Source organism: Myotis brandtii, unplaced genomic scaffold (genome assembly GCF_000412655.1).
Source record: "Myotis brandtii unplaced genomic scaffold, ASM41265v1 scaffold468, whole genome shotgun sequence".
Taxonomy (NCBI): Eukaryota; Metazoa; Chordata; class Mammalia; order Chiroptera; family Vespertilionidae; genus Myotis; species Myotis brandtii.
The window spans coordinates 754,785-766,493 of record NW_005367874.1 but is presented as its reverse complement, the minus strand read 5'-3'; the positions used below and the strand labels follow the sequence as shown (position 1 = coordinate 766,493).

Genomic DNA, 11,709 nt, shown 5'->3' with positions numbered 1-11,709 from the left:
CACCTATGTCCCTCCTTTGATTGCAATGTATAAATACAATTGTAACCCCACCATTCTCCGGAGCATTATCTCAATTCGTTGAGGTTCTGCTTCCCGGCATATGTGGACAGTTTGGCTCAAATAAACTCACAAAAATTCTTTACAGGTTTCAGTGGTTTTTACGTTAACATTACGAACCCTATTTTAACATAGTCTTCCTTCAATCATTCTACAAATATTTACTGAGCACATTCTATTTTACAGGAACCGTAGGTTCACATGTGAACAGGAGAGACAAGTTTTCCACCCACCCCTCCTTCTCCTCCTTCCAGTGCCACAGAGCCAGAGCTGCCACTACAGCCATAGGCACTGTGCTATGGCTTATGGAGTTGCAATGAATGATGAAGTCACTAAAGTTTTTAATGATATTGTCAACTGATGGTTGTCGGTGTCAATTCAACACCAACAGGAATTCCCAGTTTAGTGTTTGGTGAAGAAGGAAACTTTATTGAGTGCAAACAGCTCAACTGTGATACAGCACAGCTGTGAAACAGCTCAATAGTGTTACAGCTCAATTATGAAGCAGCAGTAGCCATGGAACAGCACTGCTACTGGGGGCCCTGGGACCAGGCCCCTTTCCTGCTAGGCAGTTCCACCCTGCTCTGGTCTGCACTGCTCTGCCCTGTGCTGGTCAGCTGGGGCCAGGGAACACAGTCTTCAGTCTTCCACAAATAGGAAAGGTGCCAGAGAGGAGCTGACTTATGTAGACAGAAGTACCTGATTAGTTTGTCCGCATGCAAACGAGGACTCCAAATCCTTTAAGTTTTATTAATCAGTCAGAATGGAGACTCTTTGAGTGATTGGTGAGGATGATCATATATAGCTGCACAGGTCCAGTTAGACAGGGAAAGCCTCAGTCCTGTTGGCTGGCATGCTACTCCAGGAACTTCCTTATAAGAGCTGGCTCAGATAACAGGAACACAGTGCAGGCAGCCAGCTAGTGCAGAAGGCAGGCACCTTAGTGCAATGTAGGATTCTCCCTGAAGTGTGGTTTGCGTGAGAGGCCCCTGTGTAGAAATGGCTGTAGGCTCTGTTTGTTTGTTTGTTTGTTTGTTTGTTTGTTTCAATTGAGCCCAGGCAAGTCCTTCTCAGTAGGTATCTTTTTTCTCAGGATCCACAATATGAAAGTGAGAATATCTTCTACATAAGAGGACATCAAAACAAGAAAGAAAGCAGTTCTCTTCTCTTTAAGCAGTGACAAAAGACAAATAATCGCAGAGAACGTAGAATAGATCTTGGTGGATAACACTGTAGAGAACCCCTACACATCTTTTGTGAAGTTGCTGCTTCTGAATGACTGTCGATTTGCTTTGTAAGATGGGACACACAAAACTAAAGTCTAAGAAAGAAGATCTAGTGTTTATATTCTGGGCTTCTGAAAGTACACCTTTGAAAAGCATGGTGATTTATGCTAGCTCTAAATATGCCATTTAAAAAAACTTACCGGTATTAAAAATGATTGGCTTGGATGATATTAAGGATGTTCATCACTTGGAAAGAAATGGGGAGGCCATGTAGTATCCTTGCTTAAGAAAAATCCTTTATTAAATGACAGTCAAATGCCATCTGAATGTTAAGAAACTCCCACTTCTTCAGCTCAGTCATTGGAATAGTATTAGGTTTGGGGGTTTTTTTTCCCCCTTCCCAATAGTCCCTTCTAAAACAATGAATGAAGGAAATATTAATCTAAGCAGCCTATCAGTGATTGCCGTTAAACTGTTAACAGTAATACTGTTACTTTAACGTAAAACTCAAGAAATGCTTTTCTATCATATTTTAACCAAAACAACTGGTTATATCCCTCTCTTGCAGCAAGCATTACAATGAATATGGTTGTCAAGGTGAATGGTTTAGAATACTGCAAAGGGTAAGCTAATTGAGTTCCCTACCGCTAGCATTCTAGAGAGGGAAGATGGACTATAAACAAGAAATCTAAACAAGATAATATAAGCTAGGTGCAATAATAATATAAGATAGCAGAAAGTCAATAAGATAATACAAGATAGTCGTTTAAAGGAAATGAAAGAGGAAGAGTCATTAGATGAAAAGCCCAAAATAACAGTGGTGAAGACATACAAATTTCTCACTCAGGTAAATATAAACTGACTTAGGCTAAGACAGTGGCTCCATAACCATCAGGGATCCCAGACTTCTCCAGACATGTTGCTTTGCTGTTACCTGTGATTTCCACCCTGACTTATAAGAGGGCTGCTTCACCTCGAGCCATGACATCCACATGCTAGGCAGGAAAACCAGCAAAAGAGGACATACTTCTCTTTAAGAAAACTTCCCAAAAGATGTATGCAAAGTACTTCTCTTTACATCCCATTGGCCCAAGTTTAGTCACATGGCCACACTTGGTTGCAAGAGAGGCTGGGAAATGTAGTCTTTGTTTATTGGTTGGACTACTGCCAGCTAACTTTTCAGATTTCATTACTGAGCAAAATAAGAACAGATACTGGGGGCAGCCAGCATTGCCCTACACAGTTCTATGCCTCTGGCTACCCAGATATCAGAGCACATCCTGCTTCCCACAGATAAATATACCTTCCCCTTTCCAAGGGGACAACCTAAAGTCCTGTGCAGTTATTCCAGCAGCTTCCTCAAGACCTAATACAGCTCTCATACTCAAGTTATCCTCCCCCCGCCCTGTAACACACCTAATACACAATGGTAGGATAGGAGCAGATAATTACAATGATTTTTTAAAATTCTCCAATGAAGATATGAATCAGAAATACAGCATGAATTTGTCCTCCGAAATTACAGGAAGAGCAATTATCCTACCTAATTTCAATAATCCATCTGTGAAAATCTGATGTTCTGCAAGAAATTTCCAAATGGGAGCCTGTTTTTAAAAGGAAAAAGATAAAATGTGTTACACATCAACCCCAAAATTGCTAACATGTTTAAAATAAAGTAAAATGCCAAATATACATAACAAACTATCATGTTAGGATGTATAAAACTTAAAGAATAGCATTTTCATCACCAAACAATTAATGTGGTTGCTATCAGTTGCTTTTGAATGCAATAGCTCATGTGGTTTGTGTGCATGATAATAAACATTATAATGTTTACCATGTGGCACAGAAAATACCAAAAACTAAGGAAAATTTGTATATACAATTAAAAGCAGGCAATTTATTTTAATTAACTGTTAAATGGAGACTTGAAGCTTAAAGATATTTGAGAAGGGAAGGACACAGTTATTGTTGCCACAGGTGTTAGATGACAGTGCTAATGAGTTGGATGGCAAAGAGACCATTTCAGACCAACTTTCAGATTCAAAGGAATTGGAAGGGTACTCCGTATCTTTGCTGTCGCTGCTGTAGAGACTCCAGAATGGGAAGGCATTGATACAGGTCTCAGGGAAGATTATCTGTGCTTTTAGATTGGGGGAAAAAAAAAATTGCAAAATGGGGCAGTTTGTAAACCAGTAGTTTACATTTGTATATTGCTTTATATGGTATTATATATAAGACTTATCAGGCTGTTTTTTAAAAAATATATTTTATTGATTTTTTTACAGAGAGGAGGGGAGAGGGATAGAAAGTTAGAAACATCGATGAGAGAGAAACATCAATCAGCTGCCTCCTGCACACCCCCCTTACTGATGTGCCCGCCGCAACCAAGGTACATGCCCTTGACCGGAATCGAACCTGGGATTCTTCGGTCCGTAGGCTGACGCTCTATCCACTGAGCCAAACCAGTTAGGGCAGGCTGTTTTTTTTTTTTGAAAGAAAGGTTCCTCATCAAGTTGCCACCACATTTAATGGTGATGTTACAGACTGTGTCTGCATGGGCCATTTATACTTTTAGGCCGCCGATGTGCCTATGACCAGTAGCTTGACTAGATACTCTCTTGGGACTTCAATGTTGTTTCTTTTCATTAAAAAAAATAAGAAAAAAAAAGCTTCAGAGTTCATCAACAAGGTGCAGCAAAGAGTTTCTTCAAAGAAGATACACAGCAAATGAAGGAAACTAATTTGGCAATTTGTGGCTGAATTCAAAGGTTTTGAAGATCTGCCAAGCTGAAAATTGTTGCCCTTGAAAGATTCTGGTTTGAAGATATCAATGGAAAAGAATCTCATGCAGAGGACTTAACAACACCAAAGTATTCAGTTTTACATGCAGTCATTGACAAAATGTGTATCGGGCATGAGCACAATGACAAAGCCACAGGGGCACCTCGATTCCAGCAGCATTCAGATACACATTCTCTTTGTTGATACTAGGCAAGCTTTCCAAAATAGCTGCATATAATTCTGATTTTGCTGCTAATTTTGGTTGCAACGTAACTTTACATTTTTCTTCACGTTATTTTATTTTAAATATTATATTCCATTTTAAGATGTAAATGTAAATTTTTGCCATATAAGCATTGAAAGTTTTTGTATTGTGAGATTCTTATACTCTTTTGGTCCAAGCAGGTAGTGCTTCTGCCAATATAATGCTCTTTAAAAGTTGGGGGGATTCCTATATATCAAATTATAACCACTCTATTTTTAAAAGACCATACTCACAAATCTCTTTGAGGAAGACATTTTCCATCTCAAGCTGAGAGTCAGCAAACTGTTGGAAAATGCCCTTGAAATATTTAGAAGCCCTCTTATCAAGCTGACAGAGCCTAAGGAGAATAGTCTTAAACATCTCTACAGTCTTAAAGAAGAGTCTTACAGCTGCACCCTGGATTGAATCTTTGCCTTAAAGCAATCTTTACTTTCAGATTTTTTAATTATTATTATTACCATCTCAAGCTGAGAGTCAGCAAACTGTTGGAAAATGCCCTTGAAATATTTAGAAGCCCTCTTATCAAGCTGACAGAGCCTAAGGAGAATAGTCTTAAACATCTCTACAGTCTTAAAGAAGAGTCTTACAGCTGCACCCTGGATTGAATCTTTGCCTTAAGGCAATCTTTACTTTCAGATTTTTTTATCATTATTATTATTATTTTTTTTTTAGCATCTGGAGAAACTGGGAATGAAAAACAGTTTTATTTTTTACTAGGTTTTTTATATTGCCTCTAAATTCTTAAAAATTAAATAATTCTTTATTCTTATCTCTACCTATCACACATAATTTTTAAAAATCGACTGATACTTTTAACATTCTGCCTGGAACTTTCCTTCACCAAATGCACCAGTGTGTCAGAGATATTTTTTATTTTCCACAATTCAGCAGGCAAAAGTGTTGCCAAATTTTTCTCCACTACATAACAAGGGTGCCTTTTTCTCCATCCTCTGATAAGAATTTTCTCACTGTCCTCCAAGCCTTCAAGAAGTCTACAAAGTGCTCTCAAATAACCTTACAAAACATCCAGGCACACTGTCCTTAGAATTCCCAGCGTCTGTATTAGTTTGATGATGTTATCAGCACTTGGAGAATATGGAGAAGGACACCAGCCTCCCCCACTTCAAACTCCTACTGCTCCCACCACAGAATTTGAAAGTAAAAGATTTATGATTATTTCTTGAGATGAAAAATACAAAATCCACATAGAATAGTTAGAAACAAATATCTAAAAGTAATGCCTCAAAAGCCAGTCACGTCTGTCTAAAAAGTTAGACTGCGTCAATAACATGCCTAAAAGAAAAGTTGATAGGAATGGAAGTACAAAAAGGGACAGCCGCCGAGGCAATTCAGGCATATGCTTAGGGGAGTGGAAACTGCAGTGCAAGGACCTTGCACTGATAAAACCATCTTTACAATGACGTGGATACACAAGGGAGCTCTGTTGGAAGGATGTCACTAAGCATGTGATCCATCTAACAAATGTCCTTTTACTGAGAACACGTGCTCCAAACCAACTTTGATTCTGGCTTGATTTCCCATGCAGGCCTGTCTCGAGGAAGAGAAAGGGCTTGATCATAGCAACATCAACACCCTAGTTTGTATGAGAGGGCTTCTTTTTACTCTCCCTGTCATTTAATAAATGGGAATTTTGATTTATACATTCATTTATAAGCTTGTTTTGTGTTGCTTAGCCTTGTTTTGTGACAGAGCCTCCCTTGGTGTGCTGACAAAACCTGGTTTCTGACCTTGGCAGTTTGTGGTTATTAGCCAAGAAAGTTAAGCTATACCAGTGGTCAGCAAACTGCAGCTCACGAGCCACATGCGGCTCTTTGGCCCCTTGAGTGTGGCTCTTCCTAAGCCTTAGGAGTACCCTAATTAAGTTAATAACAATGTACCTACCTATATAGTTTAAGTTTAAAAAATTTGGCTTTCAAAAAAAATTTCAATCGTTGTACTGTTGGTATTTGGCTCTGTTGACTAATGAGTTTGCCAACCACTGAGCTATACTATCTTTATTGGGCCTTCAGTGGTTGCTTTCCCCCCCTTATTTGATTATTTTATGCATAATTTTTAGTTGTTACACATAGTAACATACAAGAAATTTAAGTGTACAGCTTTATGAATGTTTTGCATTTACCTTCACTTCTGAGACAACTATCCAGAAAAGAGTTTTCTATCATGCCAGGAGGTTCTCTGTGCCCCTTCCCAGTGAATATACCTGTGAACATAGATAGCCTTTATCCTGACTCCTATCACCATAGCTTCATTTTGCCTTTTTCTCACATTTACATTAATGAAAGCATCTACACTAATAAAAGAGAAACATGGTAATTAGCGTACGACCGCTACCCTTCCCATTGGCTAATCAGGGATTAGTAAAGTCTGAAGCCTGAGCCAGGATAGACCATTCATATGGAAAAGCCACTGCAATCAACTTGGTGGGGCTGCAAATTAGATGGGCAGGATCTCAGGGAATCACCAGGGTGGATGAATAGTGTGAGCCAGGTGGATGGAAACTCAGATATGGCTGCCAGTCAGCTCTGTGATGGGAGAAGTCTCAGCATAGGAACACTGAACCCTGTGAGCACCCCTGTCTGAGAGAAAACTGCCTCTGAGTTCTTGCCCCGATGCCAAATAATCCAGTTCCTTTCCATATATCCCTGGATCCCCTCAAGCCACTACCCCAGTGCTGGAGCTCAGAGGGAGTGCATTGGAGTAAGTCTGTGTGCAGGCCCTTTAATAGGAACTGCCTGGGTCTTCAGCAGCCTCCATGTCACTCAGCCAAAATCCCCGCTGATTTTTATAGCCCAAAGTTCTCTTCCTAGCTCTGCAACCCTGGGATGAAGGTATGGTGTGGGGCTTGGACCCCCCTCCTCCCTCCCCACACACACACAGCTGAGATATTCCTCCTTATTTAAAAAAAAAAACACCACACATGGCTGTCGGACCAGCCTGTTCAGCGCCTCCACCCCTCCTACCAATCTCAATGTGATTTTTTCTCTAGCGGTAGGATTTCCATTCAGCCAGATTGCAGGAGCTTCAGAATGATGGTTGTTCTGTATTTTAGTTGCAATTTTGATGTGGTTGTGGGAGGTGGTGAGTACTGTGTTTACCTACATTGCATCTTGGCTCTCTATTTTCTGTAGTTTTAATGGAGCTAAAAGCCAGTCATTGACAAGACAAAACACATTTTACTTTTACTGCTTACATGGCCAAATAGCTGGGGCTTAAAGCTGCACCATTGGTTAGGCTAAAGCCGTGGTCGGCAAACTGTGGCTCGTGAGCCACATGCGGGTCTTTGGCCCCTTGAGTGTGGCTCTTCCTAAGCCTTAGGAGTACCCTAATTAAGTTAATAACAATGTACCTACCTATATAGTTTAAGTTTAAAAAATTTGGCTTTCAAAAAAAATTTCAATCGTTGTACTGTTGGTATTTGGCTCTGTTGACTAATGAGTTTGCCAACCACTGAGCTATACTATCTTTATTGGGCCTTCAGTGGTTGCTTTCCCCCCCTTATTTGATTATTTTATGCATAATTTTTAGTTGTTACACATAGTAACATACAAGAAATTTAAGTGTACAGCTTTATGAATGTTTTGCATTTACCTTCACTTCTGAGACAACTATCCAGAAAAGAGTTTTCTATCATGCCAGGAGGTTCTCTGTGCCCCTTCCCAGTGAATATACCTGTGAACATAGATAGCCTTTATCCTAACTCCTATCACCATAGCTTCATTTTGCCTTTTCTCACATTTACATTAATGAAAGCATCCTATATAATAAAAGGCTAATATGCAAATTGTCCCCTCGGGAGTTCGACCGACTGGGAGTTCAACCACTCACTATGATGTGCACTGACCACCAGGGGGCAGCACGGAATGAAGGAAGGCCCTGGCCGGCAGCCAGAAGGCCCCAATCGGCCCTGATCACCAGCCAGGCCTAGGGACCCTACCCGTGCACAAATTTCTTGCACTGGGCCTCTAGTACATTAATATTTTCTTTATGTCTGGCTTCTCTCACTCAAGAGTTTGTGCATGTTAGTGTGTATAATTGTAATTCATTCTTTTTTATAGCTATGTAATACTCTACTGTATGAACACAGCACAATTTTTTTCATTCCAGGACATTTGGGTTAATGTAAATTTTGATCTATTAGGACTAAACCTATTCTGATCATTCTTTTTTAAAAAATATATGTTTTGATTGATTTTCAGAGAGAGAGGAAGGGAGAGGGATAGAGAGGTAGAAACATCAATGAGAGAGAAGCATTGATTGGCTGCCTCCTGCATTCCCCCTATTGGGGATGGAGCCCAAAATTCTGGCATGTGCCTTAACTGAGAATCAAACCAGCAACCTGTTGCTTTGTTCATGGGTTGATGTTCAATCACTGAGCCACATGGGCAGGTCTGATCATTCTTTTGTTTGTCTTTTTGTAGGCATATGCTTTTGTTTCTCTTGAGCATATTTCTAGGAGTTACTAGGTCATGGGGCAGGCATATGTGTAGCGTTAGTAGTTACTGATTAATTGTTCTTCTTTTAAAGGGCCAGGACTTGAAGTGGTTTACATTACTCTGCTTACATCCATGTTCAGTACCTGTCCCCAACCTAACTTCAAAGGATGATGGGAAATGAAAAGGAAGGTAAATGAGATTTGTTTAGCATTTACCACTGTCTCAGCCAAACACAACAACCCCAGGGGCAGGCTACCTGTGAAACAACTGGCTATTCTTCTCAGTTTATTTTCCTTTGCCCTCGTGGGCTGCATGACCCCCCCTTTTCTTTTTTATAATCTTTATTGTTGAGAATATTACAGATGTCCCCAGTTTTTTTCCCCATAGCCCCCTCCACCCAGTTCCCATCCTGCCCCAGACCTTCACCATCCTATTGTCTGTGTCCATGGGTGATGCATATAAATTCTTTGTTTAATCTCCCTCCACCTGGCTCCTGTTCCCCTTCCCTCTGAGATTCCATAGTCTGTTCCATGTTTCCATGCCTCCGGTTCTATTTTATTCATCAGTTTACTTTGTTAATTAGATTCCACATATAAGTGAGATCATGTGATATTTGTCTTTCTCTGGCTGGCTTATTTTACTTACCATAATACTCTCCAGGTCCCTCCACGTTGTCTCAAAGGGTAAGCGATCCTTCTTTGACCCTCCTTTTTCAAGTGCATAGATGTGCAACTGTACAGCTTGTTTTAAATGAACGAATGCAAGCTGATCGTCATCACTAACAGCAATAGACTGATTGCATCGTTCCCACCCACCCCAAATTCATGTTGAAATTCTAACTCACAATGTGGTGGTATTAGGAGATGGGGTCTCTGGGATGTGACTAGATAAGGAGATGGAGCCATCAGGAAAGGGATTAGTGCTTTTATAAAAGAGACACCAAGGACCTCTATCAATAGCTTCCACCTTGTGAGAACACAGCCCAAAGGCACGGGCTGTGAACCAGGAAGCTGGTCCTCCACCTGACATGGAATCAGCGGGTGCCTTCATCATGGACTCCCCAGCTTCCAAAACAGTGAGAAATAATTGTTTGTTGTTTAAGTCACTCGGTCTGTGGTATTTTTGTTATATCAGCCCCGACAAGCTAAGACACTTACATTTAAAAAATTTAATACAACTCCCTCTCACTGTAAGCTCCTTGAAGGCAAAATCTACTTCTGATTCTTCTTTGTTACTTTCTGTACCACGTAGCACAGTTCCTTGCACATAGAACAAACATTTTACAATAAAATATTGAATAAATAGTAAATGAAAGACTTGGCAGAGAGAAATTTCAAAGCACTGCATCTTCTCCGTAAAGAAGAAAGCAAACCTATCCGGTGTGGCTCAGTGGTTGAGCATCAACCTATGAACCAGAAGATCATGGTTTGATTCCCAGTCAGGGTACATGCCCGGGTAGTAGGCTCGATTCCCAGTAGAGGGTGTGCAGGAAGCAGCCGATCAATGATTCTCTCTCATCATTAATGTTTCTATCTCTCTCTCCCTCTCCCTTCCTCTTTGAAATCAATAAAAATATTTTTTAAGAAAAGAAGAAAGCAAGACAAAAATATTTAGAATTCATTTCTTATTGATTTGCTTGCTTTGGGTTTACTTCCTTAACTCCCTATTAAACTTCCAGTTTCTTAGAGGCAAAATCTATGGCCTATTTTTCATCTTTATATTTTCCCTCAGCACCTAGAATGCTAGTGTGAAACTGCAATATTTTGAGGGAACAAATAACTGACTCCCATATCGAATTTTTGGTTTACCATCCCAGGCCACCTCAGTCTATAGTTTCTAGAAATGGTCTTTTACACTTTATTTTTAAAAATATTGGAACAACATGAGTCTGATCTCAAGCTTCTGATCCTCTCAAACTATCCATGAGCACATAAAACTATCCATAGGCTCCACAATTCTGTAATATCTACAAGTTATTATAGTTCCATGAGCCTGGAATTCATGGAAAGTAGCTAAATTCTTATTGTCTCCTCAGCCTCCTTGAGCTTCAATTAGCCTTAATTTTTTCTAATAAATGATCATTATTTCGATTAAAATATAAAAACAAAAGAGGAGTTAATCATTTTTGCATTCTGCTTATCGCCCATTTAGATTACATTATTGGCCTCCAAAATGTAGGGCCTACTTCTTCTCTTACCTAAGTCCAAATCTAACTACAATGTTCTATTTGTTGACCATAATGAGACTCAAACAATTATTCATTTGGGGGTGTAGCTACATCCTTAGAGGTCTTACAGCTGTTCTGGTGTGTTCTTCCTTGGTGAGGTGCCTCTATGTATGACACAAAATACCAGTATTTTATTTTTCTTTGTGAAAACTCTATGTTATTTTTTAACAATACTTTTTGAAATTCTGGTACTTAAAACTGTAAAGTACTTTGAAGGCAGGGACCATCTCTTGTATTTCTTTGTATGTCAGATGATGCTCTAGTAGGTTGTCCATATAATCTTTTAAAATAAAGGCTATTGTTTGCCTCTCTGCAATTGATGTTACCCATGGGGATACAACCCGGCCAGCGTGGCTCAATGGTTGAGTGTTGACCTATGAACCAGGAGGTCACGGTTTGTTCCGGGTCAGGACACATGACCAGATTGTGTGTCCTTCCTTGGTGAGGTGCCTTTTTTTCTAACTTGATTTTCTAACTTTTCACAAGTTAGAAAAGTAAGATGGCTTGATCCACCCTCAGTTTGGGGCATGCAGGAGCCAGCCAATCAATGCTCATTGATGTTTCTATTTCTTTCTCCCTTCCTCTCTCTGAAATCAATAAAAATATATTAAAAGATGGGGATACAGTTTTGCTTTAAGTGGGGGTACATCTATACTAATAAAAGGGTAATATGCTAATTAGACTGGACATCTTCCG

At 39.8% G+C, this 11,709-nt stretch overlaps 1 pseudogene; it reads left to right on the top strand.

Annotated features, from left to right (window-relative positions):
- Positions 1–1,084: 1,084 nt before the first annotated feature.
- Positions 1,085–1,619, top strand: LOC102242283 (annotated as a pseudogene).
- Positions 1,620–11,709: the final 10,090 nt, after the last annotated feature.